Source organism: Onychomys torridus, chromosome 6 (genome assembly GCF_903995425.1).
Source record: "Onychomys torridus chromosome 6, mOncTor1.1, whole genome shotgun sequence".
NCBI classification, from domain to species: Eukaryota; Metazoa; Chordata; class Mammalia; order Rodentia; family Cricetidae; genus Onychomys; species Onychomys torridus.
In genome coordinates this window covers 113,629,821-113,645,672 of record NC_050448.1, presented here as the reverse complement: position 1 = coordinate 113,645,672, position 15,852 = coordinate 113,629,821, and positions in this window count along the sequence as shown.

The window sequence follows — 15,852 nt, the reverse complement described above, 5'->3', positions numbered from 1 at the left end:
ATGTAGAAACAAGTGACTCAGGGAAAGACATAGCCAAAGAAATCAGCTCAATGGAAAAAAAAAGATTCTATAAACTCAACATGGGCCAGAGACACTTGAGTTCCAGCATTTGAGACTCAAATGATGCTTTCACACATTATTTCTAGTGAGTATGATGAGTAGGACTAATTGCAAGGTCTGGTGGGTGGAGCTCAGTGGTGGAGCTCTTATTCTATATGCATGGAGCTCTGGGCTTTATCTGAGCCCTAGGAGTCGGGGCACAGACTGAAACAAGGATGGCCGAAGAATGAATGAAATCCAAGCATGGAATCCTCAACCATGACACAAATATCTATGTAGCAAACCCGGTACAGATACAGTTTAGAGTCACTGGTCCTGAAGAGATGACATGGACAGGGCATAAGCAGGGCTATGGAAAGATGATCAGGAACCAGTGGGTTTTTGTGTTACCCATCTCCTTGAGGTAATACATGAGTCCAGGGCAATGAGTGATCCTGGAGAGGTTTCAGTCTAACTCTAAGAATGAACAAATTAAATTCCCACATATCTGATAGAATTAGAGAGTGGCCAGGACTCAAAAGTACAATGAGGTAGAGAACATCTTTTGTATATTTGTATCTGAGCCCTGAGGCTCAAATCCTCTTCATTCATGTTATCAATAACAAAAAAAGAACCAAGGTCACTTCTGAGTTTCACATGAATCACAGTGGCTGCAATGGCAGGCTCTTTTAAGTCACAAACCTTAGAGACATGGTAGGAGAATCTTATTCTTCCAGAATAAAGACAAATATCTGTACTAGCGCCTGTCCCTGCCCGACTGGGGCCAATCCAGTCGACCATTGAATGGTTATCAGTCTTTGCCGTGTGACCTCTTGCTGTTGTGCGTCCCTGATGCCATCCTATACCATTCTGGCAACTCAGCTACTCTCTATAGCTCTGCCGTTCCTGCTGCCATGCAGCGAACTGGCTTCTGTCCATTGTCTTTCTTAGCTCTGGCCATTCATAGTTTCTGACTACTCCTGACTTTCATTGTCCCGTAGCTTCTGATCATTGCCTTCCCTCTGGCTTTGTTCTTTTCATGTTATGAACTCCACTCAGCAAACTACTGGCTTTCTCTGTGTTACCTACTCAGCTTGGTAAGAGAGAATACTGGTGTTTGTTCCACCCTGGCCACTTCTGATAAGCAGAGCCATTACCCCAGATTTAGTTCCAGCTGAATTGCGGCTACTGTTGGAGCTTTCAAGTTTTTCTGAACCCACATCACAAGGGGCTGCTTTTGTAGTTGACTCTGGATGTGATAATGATAGTTACAAAAATAACAGTTTCTTTCTTTCTTTCTTCTTTTTTTTTTTTTTTTTTTTTTTGGTTTTTCGAGACAGGGTTTCTCTGTAGCTTTGGAGGCTGTCCTGGAACTCGCTTTGTAGACCAGGCTGGCCTTGAACTCACAGAGATCCACCTGCCTCTGCCTCCCCAGTGCTGGGATTACAGGTGTGCGCCACCACTGCCCAGCTGAAAATAACAGTTTCTACAAAGTGGGCCAGAATTGTTTCAAGTACTTTATCATTTGTCTCTTCAAACTTTTAAATATTCCCATTTCAAAGACAAGGAGGGCAAGCTGATTAGCATGGAGCAATGTTTCCAGGATTGAGTACCCAGTAGCATAACCCCAGGATTTTAGTTCATTAATCTAGCTTTTAATTTTAACTACTGCAGTGCTGATGCAAGTGAACTTCAGGAAGCCTCTGTTGGAGCTTTTGTGTGTGGCAGACAATGGGATAGGAGAACACCAAAGACTCCAATTCTATGTTGGCTGTGTCCAGTTATAACTGGGAAGTGTTTACCCAGCTGGAGACTATTCCAGAGGAGGCCAGGGGCTTTTACTCCCCTGCAAGGAGGGTCGGGTGGGGAGGATAGGCCTGTCTGCCACCTGTTATTACTGCTGACAGCATAGCTCAGAGAGCAAATGAGTATTTATTGAGCACGTACTATATGTCAGAGTAAGTGACTGGCACTTTACATTAGTTCTTTTACTGAATTTCCTACCAGTAAGGTTAGCATTATTGTTTTGTTTTCTTTTTTTTCTTTAGATTTATTTATTTATTTTATGAATGAGTGTTCTATCTGCATGTACATGCCAGAAGAGGGTATCAGATCCCACGATAGATGATTGTGAGCCACGTGGTTGCTGAGTGTCGAACTCAGGACCTCTGGAAGAGCAGCCAATGCTCTTAACCACTGAGCCATCTCTCCAGCCCAGTTTTCTTGTTCTTTATTCTGATATTGAGACCAAAATCCAGGGCCTCACATATGCTAGGCAAAGCACCCTGCTGCTGAGCTACATCCCAGCTGTTTTTGGTTTTGGTTTTTTGTTTGTTTGTTTTAAAGACAAAAATTGAGACCTGAGAGACTTATCATTAGTTTCTCTTAGGTTAATAGATTGTACCAGTAATAGGCTCTTCTGTTCCATATGTGTGGCTATATGAGTTAAGTATGTTGTATGCTGGAAAAGATACTAGAAGATCTTTCCTCAGATCTCCCAGTACATTGTCTGAATAATAAGGATTGTCCATTTGGAGATGAGAACAACTTCCACATTTGCTGGGTCCAGAGTCTAATAGATCTAGATAGCGTATATTCCAGTGTTGGAGGCTGAATTGTGTTGCAAGTGAAATTCATACACTGAATCCTTAATCTCCAGCACCTCACATTATGGCTGCATTTGAATACATGGCCTTTGGAGAAGTAAAGGAAGGTAAGATGAGGTCCTAGAACAGGACTTCATCTCACATGCCAGGTGCCTTCATAAAGAGATTCAGACGTGGGGTTGGAGCGATGGCTTAGTGGTAAAGAGCACTGGCTGTTCTTCCATAGGTTCTGGGTTCAGTTCCCAGCACCCACATAGCAGCTCAAAGCTATCTGTTCTTTCAGTTCTGGGAACCCTAGGCCCTCACATAGACATACACATAAGCAAAACACCAGTGCATATAAAATAAAAATAAATAAGTCATTTAAAGAGAGAGATTCAAATGTAGACAGTATAGACCTAGCCAGAAGGTAGTTATTTACCATCCAAAAAGGGAAGGCCTCAGAAGAAACCAAACCTGCCAACACCATAATTGTAGATTCCTAGCATCTAAGTCTATGAGAAATAAGCTTGTGTTGTTTAAGTCACCAGTCAGTGTTTTGTTATAGCATTGTTAGCAAACTAATACACACTCAGTCCTTCAGAGTCAACATGCTGAATAGTTTAGCCTTTGAAGCCACCACAGCTGTAACTGGCATAGCACACAGCAGGGTTTTGCTATTTTAACCACTTTCAAAATTGGGAACACAATATTCTGTTTTGTTAATTCCACAGACATGCAGGCTCTGCTTGCCTCCCAGGAATCCATTTCCGGTAGACGCTGCTGCTTGATTTTCTGAGCTGCGACAGATATCGTCCTCCTCAGTTAAGCCAGGAGTCTCCCCACTGATCCCGTTGACTGTTTCAGTCTTTGCCTGTTGCTGACAGTGTTAACAAGAAGGTTCTGCTAATAAGCCAGAAATTCATCAAATGCCTGCTTCTTGAGAGAAGTAAGAGACAGTGACTTGATTCTTTTAAACATTTTCATTCACTGTTACTCACCATAACAGGCTGGCAAGAGCATGTCACTATTCTGTTCAGGGACATCTCTTTTTATTTCTTTTCAAGTAGGATGAAAGCCTTAGGAAGGCCATTTCATTAATATTGGATTTTTCAGAGTTTTGCAAAAGCATTTTATCATCTTGTCCTATTTAGTTGATAGAAATACAGAATCAAGTACTTATAAATAATGCCAGTGGTTTACATAAAAAATTATGGTAGGACTCAGAATCCAATCCTGTTCATCTTTATAAAAAAATCAGAATACATGGAATCAACAATAATGAATACAGAGTCACTTGAGAATCCCTAGAGATGCATTACTGATATTCTTGTTACAAAGACTATTATTACAAAGGAACTTGCCTAAATGTAGCAAGTGTTCTGAAGAGAAGTATGATTTTACTGTAAGATAGAGAAGGAGCTTGAATTGAATTATTCCTTGTGATGTTGTTGAAGCTGGGCTAAAACACAGCCAGCTAGATGGCTTGTGCAATCCAAGTTGCATGTTGCTAGCTTTTGAATTACCAAGAGCATTTGATTAAATAGCATTGCTCACCACCAAGGCCATTCCCACAAGAGCAGCTGTACTCACAGCTGGATGAAGTCGTGTTCTCAGAAAAGCGTCTCGACTTTGGTAGCATGCTTGACCTCTCCTTCCAGCCCACGTTGCCAGTCCCCCATGGGTCTCAACTCTTGCACTGCTTTCAGACATGCTCGGGAATAAAGCTGAAATGGAATCCTGCCATAAACCAATGCCTATGAATGCCTGCTATAGAATTCTTAATTTATATGCTACGTGGTGTGTGTTCTTTGGAAATATGTAAAGCTATGCAAATACTAACCAGAAATCAATGCGGAAGAGGACCACTTTGCTAAGAAAAGAAGCAACAGAACTCAGCAGGCCCTACACACAGTGTAGGGCTGTGACCAAGGAGTCTGTGGGAAGCTGGTAAATGTCTAAGCCAAAGAGATGCTTATCTTTTATTGCCAAACTGACTCAATATTGTGTAGTTCTCTATTCTGTCTACTTGGAAGACATAACAAATCCTTAATGCAGTTTGTAGCCATGTCAGAAGTATGAAAGGGTGTTGTGTTTCCCACCTCTTGCCTGGGCCTCTATTTGCTAAAAGTCTGCTGTGAATATATGCAGACTGTAGAAGGCTGTTTCCTCATGGGTAAATGCTATGATTCTGGGTAATGAGGTCCACCCCCTAACAGTTCCTCCTCCCCTACAGTTGTCTTTCAGAGTTAAAATGGGAAAGTTTGAATTTTGCATTGTTAATGTGTATGTCAAATATTCTACAATTTATGCATACTTGCCTAATCCCAGGGACTCAGAACTGCTCATCTTTATCACAAGCACTCAAGACAGAAAACGAGAGCGGGGCTGATTTCATACCTCAGCTACAAATGCACTTGGAAAATTACTTTTAGTTCAACTTGTCTGTAATCAATCTTGGAATTGTGTTGTAATACGTTGTAGACTGTTAGTGGGGAGGAAGCAAGTCCTGGGGGCCTCTTGCTAACCTCACAGGGGGCCAGATGATGCTACTTGCCATTTTAATTTGCTTGATGATATTGAGGGAAACCAGATGCGAACGCATATTTCCAATTAAACTTTGCTGTGCTTGGCTGATGTTTATCTTCAGCATTGCATTTCAGATGACAGAGATGCATTTAACACAAAATTTGAGCCAGTGAGTTTTAAGGCTGAACTGTAGAATGAAGTCTGTTTTTTAAAAAAAGTGGAGGCACCTGTTGCAGGAGCTTATTTGGCTGGTGAGTCCAGAACTCAGTTTTAGACACTGAAAAAGAATTTCCCACCCTGAGACAGGGTTTCTCTGTGTAACAGCTCTGGATGTCCTGGCACTTGCTTTGCAGACCAGATTTTCCTTGAACTCACAGAGATCCGATGGCCTCTGCCTCCCAAGTGCTGGGATTAAAGGCATGCATCACCAACTGGCTAGCTTGGGTTATATCTTTTTGATCTGATGGTCCATAGACCCCTGAAACATTACAGGCTAAAGCCAATGCTATCCTCTACAACCTGGCAGTAAGACTCTGTTGCTGAAGACACCAGCTATTGTTGCTGTGCCATCAAATGTGGAGAAGTTGAGCTACTGTTCACTTTGAAGCTTCACCCCTACTGACTCATGTTCACAGTGCTGGAGGAACAGTACATGCTACTAGAGGAGGAAAGTAATCATCAGTCTCACCCCACTCTGAATCCTGCAACCTACAACCACCACTGGCTTGTAATATGTACCTACTGGGGCAATGGCGGCAGAAACGTTATGGTAGCAATGAACTCTTTCTTGATTGGATCTAAGGCCTACTCCACCAGACAGAACTCAAACTTGACACCGTTAATGAGAAAAAGAACATATGACTGGATAGGTCAGAGACCGCAGGGGGATAACCTACTACAATTAATACTGCTAAACGGACATAGCAATAAAATGACTCCTAATGACATATTGCTATCCTAAGAGTGAGTCAACAAACCTTCATCAGAGAATCGTCTTCCTGTAGTAGATAGCATTTATCACAGTGTCTTAGGTAATGTTCTGTTGCTGTGAAGGGACACCATGACTTAGGCAACTTGGCAACTAAGTTGCAACCAAGGAAAGCATTTAACTGGGGGCTCCTTAAGTTTCAGAGGCTTAGTCATAGTGGGGAGCATGACGGTATGAAGGCAGGCTGGCATGATCTTTTTTTGGAGAGAAAGAGTATGAAATGGCGTTTGTAGGGAGAGATTTGTACCAAACTGACAAAACCAACCAGTACGGGATTGGGGATTTAGCTCAGTGGTAGAGCGCTTGCCTAGCAAGCACAAGGCCCTGGATTTGGTCCTCAGCTCAGACAAAAACAAACAAACAAACAAACAAACAAACAAACAAACAAAAAATCAACCAGTACAATTTACCACTTGTCAACTTGACACACAAACACATCACTTTTTAATTCATGACATTTCCCTTTTTGTTCACCCCTCAAGATCTCAATATTAATATTAATATCAGGGGCCTGGAGAGACAGCTCAGGAGTTAAGAGTACTTGCTCCTCTTTCAGAGGACCAGAATTCACTTCTCAGCACCCACATGGTAGTTACTTGTGGTGGTTTGAAAGAAAATGACCCCCAAAGGGAGAGGCACTATTAGAAGGTGTGGCCTTTTGGAGAAGGTGTGGCCTTGTTGGAGGAAGTGTGTCACTGTGGGGGTGGGCTTTGAGGTCTCCTATGATCAAGTTATGCCTAGTTTAGTTCATTTCCTGTGGCCCGCAGATCAAGATGTAGGACTCTCAGCTCCTTCTTCAGGACCATCTCTGCCTACATGCCGCCATGTTCCGCCATGAAGATAATGGACTAAACCACTTAAATTGTTAGCCCCCCAATTAAATGTTTTCCTCTATAAGAGTTGCAGTGGTCACAGTGTCTCTTCACAGCAAGAGAAACCCTAAGTCACATAGGTTTTCACAACTACCTGTGACTCTAGTTCCACAGGATCTGATGTCCTCTTCTGACCTCTGTGGGCACAAAACACCCACACATAAAACACATTTGAAAAGTTAATACCACAGTATAAAACATAGATCACTTTGAAAGCCCCCCAGTCTTTAAAAGTTCTCTCTGAGGTTCCTGCCTGCTCTGTCCTTGCCCCATGGTGCTTGGGATTCAGGTTACCTCATCAATATGTGTCAGGTTGAATTTGGCTGAACGGTGGAGGGGGTGAGGTGCTTTAAGAGGTAGCCACTTCAAATGAGCCGACATGGAAGGCGTAAACACAGATCTGCCAGGGTTGTGAAGCAACATGAGGCCACTGCCGAGCAAAGTCCCACAAAAACCTATGTGAACAAAGTAGATGAGTTCAAAGAGGAAATCCGGAACAGAAAGATCGGATTTGGTTCTTGCCTTCCCAGTATCCCGCCGCTAGCTTACCGGCTACAGTTATTTAGTTTTATAACTCTGTCACCTTTTCTGAATAACTCAGACCAAATCTATGGGGAAAAGAATTTTCAAGGAAAGTGTAACTTTCTTTTCTTCTATCTCTTTTGGAAGCATACTTTCCCTAAGACTTTGGATTTTCCAACATTTGGGGCTTCCTTATGCTTTCTCTAAAGCGGCACACCCCTCCCCACAACCATGTAGCTATGTGCTGGTCTCATGTCTGACTTGCCAGCTTAAATGGTATGGCTTTTTTCCTTTTCTCCTACTATCTGTTACATTTATATCTTGATTGCCCTGAGGTTTTTTCTTTTTAAAACTCCAATAAAATTGCCCTTGAGCTTCCACCTGAGCCTATTGTTAAATTCTTTTTTGTTTGTTTTTGTTTTTTGAGACAGGGTTTCTTCCAGTAGATTTGGTGCCTGTCCTGGAACTCACTCTGTAACCAGGCTGGCCTCAAACTCACAGAGATCTGCCTGTGTCTGCCTCCTGAGTGCTGGGATTAAAGGCGTGTGCCACTGCTGGTTTTTTTTTTTTTTTAATTTTTTTAAAAAATTTTATTAATGAGACTGAGAATCCTTGAAGGGACCCTGATTTCCCCCAGTATCAGGAACCTCTAGAGCTGGAGTTTCAGGCGATGGGTGTTGGGAAGTGAACTTGGGTCTTCTGGGAGAGTGTTAAGTGCTCTTACCTGTGTAGAGATCCCTCCAGCCCTTCAGTTTTTAATAAGTGTTATCTAAAACTTGTTAATTGTGACAATAGCACTTTGTACTATTTATTTAGAAGTAGCACCAAGGAGATACTGTTAGATGTTACCTAGAACCCAGGAGGTCAGCAAAATTTTAATGGGTTAACTGGTGTTGGGGCTGCACCACCCAGAATCAGGTGTGGTGATTCATGTCTGAATACTAACATTTGGGAGGCCCAGGTAGGTCTGTCACAATTCAAGACAGCCTGGACTAGAGTGGAAAAAAAAATCATCTAAATAATAACAATAATAAAATCTGTCATTCATTTCATAAAACAATCAAATAGGGCAGCTGCCTGCAGAGATCACTATGGTGCAGCTTTTCTGAGTTCTAATTCAGAAGAATGTAGCTTTTTATGTTACATTTCTTTCTCCTCCCACCCCCAATACTGACCTCAGGTATCCTCAGGAGAAAATGGTGTGGCTGTCTGTCTCTTCCCCTTCTGGCAGCTGCGAGCATTGACAGCTTTCCTGCCTTGTTTTCTCTAAACTCTAATAAACTTGTGTAGATGTAACCGGCTTGTTAAATAAGAAGCACAGAACCAATTGCAGAGTTAAAAACCACGAGGTCAGAGCAAGAGTGGAAAACCTTACCCTTCACTGCTTCTGCTGTTCTTCCTCTCCGCAAGAGAGCTACCTCTCTGTGTCCTATCTTTTTTATAGATTTTCTGTTCTGTTTTCTCATTGGTTGTAAACCCAGCCACATGACTTCCTCGTCACTGCCTGTTTGTACAGACCTCCAGGTCTTCTATGGTTGAGATTAAAGTCGTGTGTCTGCCAAGCTGGCTGTGTCCTTGAACACACAGAGATCCACCTAGCTCTGCCTCCCAAGTGCTGGGATTAAAGGCGTGCACCACCACCGCTCAGCTTCTGCTCTGGCTTGCTCTGACCTCAAGGCAACTTTATTAACATACAAATAAAATCACATTTCAATAAAAATAAAATATCACTATAAACTTGTTCTCAAGTTTCCTTTTGAGTCTATTTTTAATTCTTTTATTAATGAGATTTCACAGAGGGCAGTGGAAGTAATCTAAATATTTTCTATCAAAAGAATGATCACAGGAACTTAAACTGTGGAATGCTATTTTATAACCTTCACCACCTTGAAAAATTGTGTTTCCACGAAGGCCTTGCTACATTCCTGAAACTTGGTGGCCTGGAGTGGCTGCCCTGGTTCCCCATTTCTTCATTTCCTTCCCTCTGATTTTATGAAAATTAGGCAACTTCCAAAGCATGTGTGATCAGACTCCACCCAGTGGGGAAAAGACACAGTGCTGCAAAGTTAAGAATTAAAAACCTACCACATTTCCTACTGTGGGTTTGCTGCTTGAAAGAAGCTACACACTCTTTACATAAGTAAATACTCACTTTTCATTTAAAATAATAATAGGATAATGGGAAAAGGCACTTCAGGTTGTGTGGGAGGTGGGGGTGGGTATGTTTAGGGGTAGTGGTTGGGGGTGGGTGGGGTGGGTGTGGTTATGGGTGGGATTGGGGGTGGATGAAGGGTGAATGGGATGGGACTGGTGGTTTGGGTGTGGTTATCGGGTGGGGGTTGGTGTGGGTGTGGTTAGGGGGTGGGTATGGTGGGTGTGGTTATGGGTGGGGGTTGGGGTGGGTGGGATGAGTGTGGTAGTTTGGGTGTGGGTATGGTTAGGGGGTGGGGTTGGTGGGTGGGGTTAGGAGGTGTGGTTTGGGTGGATGTGGTTATAGGTGGGGGTGGGGTGGGTGAAGGGTGGGCAGGATGAGTGTGGTGTTTGGGTGGAGGTGTGGTTAGGGGTGGGGGTTGAGTGTGGTGGGTGTGGTGGGTAGATGTGGATGGGTAGGGGGGATGGCATGATAAGAAACTGCAGGAGTGGAATAGAGGTATGTGTTCAGCAGTCAGGCAATCATGTATGGAAAGAGGGCCAAGGCCCAACCTAAAGCGTGGTGACAGAAGGGGCTCCTAATGTGAGCCAGAGCGGTGCACAAACAACGTATTTTGAACTTCATATTGTAGGTGATGATCTTCAATAGCTTTCTTTCTTTTGAAATACGAGAATTTTGGAGAGTACAGGTCAGTGACACCACACCGAGTCTCCAGTTTGGGTTTGTCTGATATTTCCGTCTAATTAGGACTGGTTATGCATTTTTGGGTAGGAAAACCAGGAAAAGATGCCCCAACTTCTTCATGATTCATATAAGATTTTCACTTTGACAACGTGTTTCTCCACTGTAAATAACTGTCTTCCCTTTTAAGTGTTTTGTAGGGAGTTATATAAAGAGCTATGTAAAAATATGGTGAACTGTAGAAAGCGCTTTGATTTAGCAAGTGAAAGAGGAGACGCACAAAGTTCTAGCTAAAAGGATGTTTATTGATACCTTTATAGTAAATAGCAATTAGAAATAGCCCATATTTCTATTTTTAGCGAATTTGGCTTAGTAAATTATTCATATAATAGAATACATGCAGTCACTAAAGTATGAGACAAGTGTATTACTAACAATACACTTAAGTTTACAATACAGTAAAGAAAGCAAGTAACTATATTGCATTATATGGCCCATTAAAATAAATATATATATTTTGGAGCTGAGGATCGAACCCAGGGCCTTGTACTTGCTAGGCAAGCATTCTACCACTGAGCTAAATCCCCAACCCGTTAAAATATATTTTAAAGTTTTATTTATTATTGTGGTATATGTGTGCATTTGTGCCATGGGATGCATGGTGGGAATCAGAGGACAGCTTTGTGTGCTGTGGAATAATCCATCTGTACACCGTAAAAATGTGTTGCTTTCGTTGTTAATAAAAAGCATATTTTCCAATAGCTACCCAGGATTTTAGGGGCAGAGAGAATGCTGGGATAAAGGGGGTGGAGTAAGAGGAGTCAAGCAAGATATGGAGAGGAAAGAGGAGGTACAAGATGAAAGAGAGGTAATGCCACATGGCAGAATGTAGATTAATATAAATGGATTAATGTAGATGTAACCATCATGTTAAACAAGAAACACAGAACAATTGCAGAGTTAAAAGCCAAGAGGTCAGAGCAAGAGCTGAAAACTTTACACTTCACTGCTTCTGCTGTCTTTCCTCTCTGCAAGAGACCTACTTCTGTGTGTCCTGTCTCTTATATAGACTTTCTGTTCTGCTTTCTCATTGGTTGTAAACCCAGCCACATGACCTCCTCATCACTGCCTGTCTGTACAGACCTCCAGGTCTTCTATGGTTGGTATTGAGATTAAAGGCATGTGTCGCCATGCTGGCTGTGTCCTTGAACACACAGAAATCCTCCTAGCTCTGCCTCCCAAGTGCTGGGATTAAAGGTGTGCACCACCACCACCCAGCTTCTTCTATGGCTTGCTCTGACCCCAAGGCAACTTTATTAATATACCAATATAATATCACCACATTTCCCCTTTTCTATTTTAATAAAAGAAAAAAGGAAAAAAGTTATAACTAAAATGTCTAGTCCATTTGTATTTGACAAATTCAGAGAAAATAATTCCATTATCTATCCTATTTTGGTAAGTCCAAAATGTACCTGATTCACTTTCTATGCTAACTTATATTACTATCGGAACTGTCTTACAACGTCTTTCAAATTTATACACTTACAGCTCTTAGTGAGTTTTTCTAAAATCCTTAATAAAGAAAATTATAACTATAAATAACTGATCTTCAACTTTCTCAGAGACCCAAGAAGGAAATAATACTATCTAATAAAAAATAAAAACAGGAAGTACATGCAGGCAGCTCCCCCAAAAAAATGTGAGTTGACAGAAACAGCCAGCTGCCTGGACAGTCATCTGAGGTTTCTCTGCAGTGTTGGGGCATCATCTTTAGCCTATAAACTTAGTGTATATGACAGACTCATTTGTGAACTAGGATGTATACAAGGTCAAGAGTTTGACCTCACATTTGGTGAGAGCAGTCCATGTACCAGAAACACCTGAATTCCATTAGTGTCATGTCATGATTCAGGATTTTAAGTTCTGGAAATTGTTGATTTTTTCTTTTTCTTTTTCTTTTTTTTTTTTTAAATTCAGCTGTCCATTTTTCTTCAGCTGTGTATATGTGGCTTCATCTCAGCATCCTGTTCTTCTCCACATCCCTCTATTAAATGCCAGTCTACTATTGAGAGGGGTGAGCTTAGTTATTCTTCAAGGATAACTGTTTCATCTGCTGTTCCATTGCACATCAGAAACCATCAGCCCACTCCCTGTTCAGCTGCCTTCAAAGAAAAGGGCACGGTACCTTTTACAGATTGCAAAGGCCACTCACTTCAGGGATGGTGCCATATTGTCCTGGCTTCAGAAGATGCCTTTTGTTAAAGCCACAACCACACTTGTTTTGGGCAAGAATCAGTAGTCCTTGGTTTCATGTCCTGTCTGTCAGCAGTTGATTCGAGGATACTTTGTTGTCCAGTGGCTAACTTTTGCCACAGTGAAAGTTAACTCCATATGCAGTTTCTTCAATGCGCATGTTTTCTCTGAAGTAGATTGGTACTGCCAGGAGCTGACATGTCTCATAGTCATAGCAAAAAAGAAAAATTCCTAAGTTATTAAAACATTTTAAATGCCATATTCTGTAGATCTCTGAAGGGTTTGAAGATGACCTGTCTATCTAAAATATATCTTTTCGATCTTGAAAACATACCTAATATGACTACAAGTTCAATTGTAATGTCTAACTACAAACTTTCATTTCTATATATCCTAATAGTTGGTAATACTAACATTCAAGGATTAGCAAATTGCATTACATTGTTAAATGAATGGTATAAGTACAAAATCTTGAGCAAGATTAGAAATATGTGTATGGTATATTCTAACAATCTCAATCTCAATAAATATATGTAATTTGTATACAATATAAAACAATCCAATCCAATGTAAAGTATTTAAAACTAGTCATTGTCTTTTTCTTTTTCTCTCTCTCTCTCTTTTTAAACAAGTACCTTAAATCTAATCTCCTTTGTCTAGCCCTTTTCCTAACCCTTAACTACTTGTAACCAACCCTCCTAAGCAATGAAAACTATCCCAGACCCAAAACCCATAAAAAGACCCAAAAAAACCACCTGCCCCACACCACTCCTTTGGGAATGTGGGTGTCATAGTCTTAAAATTGCTTCCTGCTGGGTATGGGCAAAGGTATCTTTATTCTGAAAAGAAAAATTTTGGGTTAATTGTCAAATTCTAGGAGAGGTAACTATATTCTTTGTTATCCATAATTTCAAAGTTCAGGGTTTATCTCAAGTACTTATTTAAGTAGTCTTTGAAACTGGATCATCTCAGCTAGCCATCTCAGAATTGCTCTAAGCACTTTGTGGTCAAAAGCTGATCTGTAGATGATGTTTGTCAGCTTAGGATATTATTATTGTCCACATGGAATTGTCATTATGTGGCCCATCTTCTTCCTGGAGATTTCAGTTGATGTTAGGCCTGACTGTGATTTCCTACAGAAAACTGATAAGAGACTCGAACACAAAGACATGTATAGGCAGCTAATTGAAGCCTTTTCTCTAGAATTAATTAGTACTCTATATGACCATTATTATCTTAACAAAGTTTTATATATATATATATCTTGTAAATTTTGATATAAAATTCATACTTTAAGAAACGTTTAAAGAATTAGAATAGAATCAAAGAATTGAGATTAGTAATAGAATAGTCCCTTAATTAATTTGGTTTTTCTCCTGTCCCATGTCAGAAGATGGCTCTTTCTTCTGGTATGATACAGGGAATTTGCATTTCCCTTTTAACAACATGCTTGAGTTTAAAGGAGGAGAGAGCCATTCTCTAACTCCAAAATCAGCTTTAATTTTTAATTGAACTGGGACTACAAGAAGACCAATAGTGTTAATTTTTTAGAGAAGAGCAGAAACAAACATTTAGGAAGATTTATGAAATTTTGTAGATGATATACCAATAGGCCATTTTATTCTTTTTCCTGGGACAGATGATTTGTCCTTTTTCTTGAGTTGTCTCATTTGTCCAGTGTTCTTCAGATTCCTTAGCCTTCATTCTCCTAAAAGACAAAAACAAAAACCCTTCCCCAAGACTAATTTTGGGGAGGTTCCCTTTTGGCAAGTTATATCTGATTAAATGAAAAGGCATGTATTAATGGTATAAATGAGTTTAAACTGTATGGTCATGTTGGTTGATGAACTATCACCTCCTCTAATTAAGAGGTCTCTCTTGTTCAAATTGAACCTTTATCAATTTTGATGGTACCCACAGCTTATCTTCTCCTGCAGAAACAAAAGCAAAACCTCGTCCCCAACATCACACATACCCTGGTTTCCATTCTGAGGTCAACACATCCTTGAAGTATATAGGCTGATTTAATTCTGTAGTTTTTTCTATTATCCAATGTCTCTCTGCAGCTGTTGTTCCTTTCTCATTGACATTGAGAAAATTCAAAGTTAATAGAGCATTGTGCAGTCTATTTCTGGGGGTTTTTGTTACCCCTTTCTGTTTATTTATCATGTCCTTTAGAGTTCTGTTGGATCTTTCTATAACTGCTTGGCCTATAGGATTATGTGGTATAGCTGTAATATGCTTTATACTATAATAAGCAAAAACTGTTTCATTTTAATAGAGACATATGCTGGAGCATTGTCAGTTTTAATTTGTGCAGGTATACCCATGATGGCCATAACTTCTAGCAAATGAGTGATTACAGAATCAGCTTTTTCAGAACTCAAAGCAGTCGCCCTTGAAATGCTGAATAAGGGCTGGAGAGATGGCTCAGAGGTTAAGAGCACTGACTGCTCTTCCAAAGGTCCTGAGTTCAATTCCCAGCAACCACATGGTGGCTCACAACCATCTGTAATGAGATCTGGTGCCCTCTTCTGGCTATAGTCATACATGCTGTATTCATAATAAATAAATAAGTTTAAAAAAAAAAGAAATGCTGAATAAGTATCAATAGTATGGTGTACATATTTCAATTTTCCAAATTCTGCAAAGTGAAACACATCCATCTGCCAGATTTCATTCCTCTGAGTACCCTTTGGGTTACATCCTGCTGGTAATGGCGTCTTATTGCAGAAGGAACAAGTAGGACATTTCTTTACAGTTTCCTTGGCTTATTGCCAGGTTATGGAAAAATCCTTTTTTAAGCCTTTACGATTGACATGGAATTTTATGAAATTCCGAGGCCTCCAGCACATTTCCTATCAATAATTTATCAATCTCATCATTACCTTGTGCTAGAGGGCCTGGCAGACCAGTATGGGATCAGATGTGAGTTATATATAAAGAATGACTCCTTTCCCTGATTGTATCTTGTAATTGAATAAATAGTGAAGTTAATTCTGAAGCATCAGGGATAAATTCTGCTGTCTCAATATGTAATACCACTCTTTCAGCATACTGAGAATCAGTAACTATGTTGAGAGGTTCTGAAAAATCCATTAATACCAACAGAATAGCATATAATTCTGATTTTTGAACTGAATTATAAGGACTTTGAACCACTTTAGTTAAATTTTCTGATTTGTAACCTGCCTTTCCTTGTTTGTTGGCATCTGTATAAAATGTCCG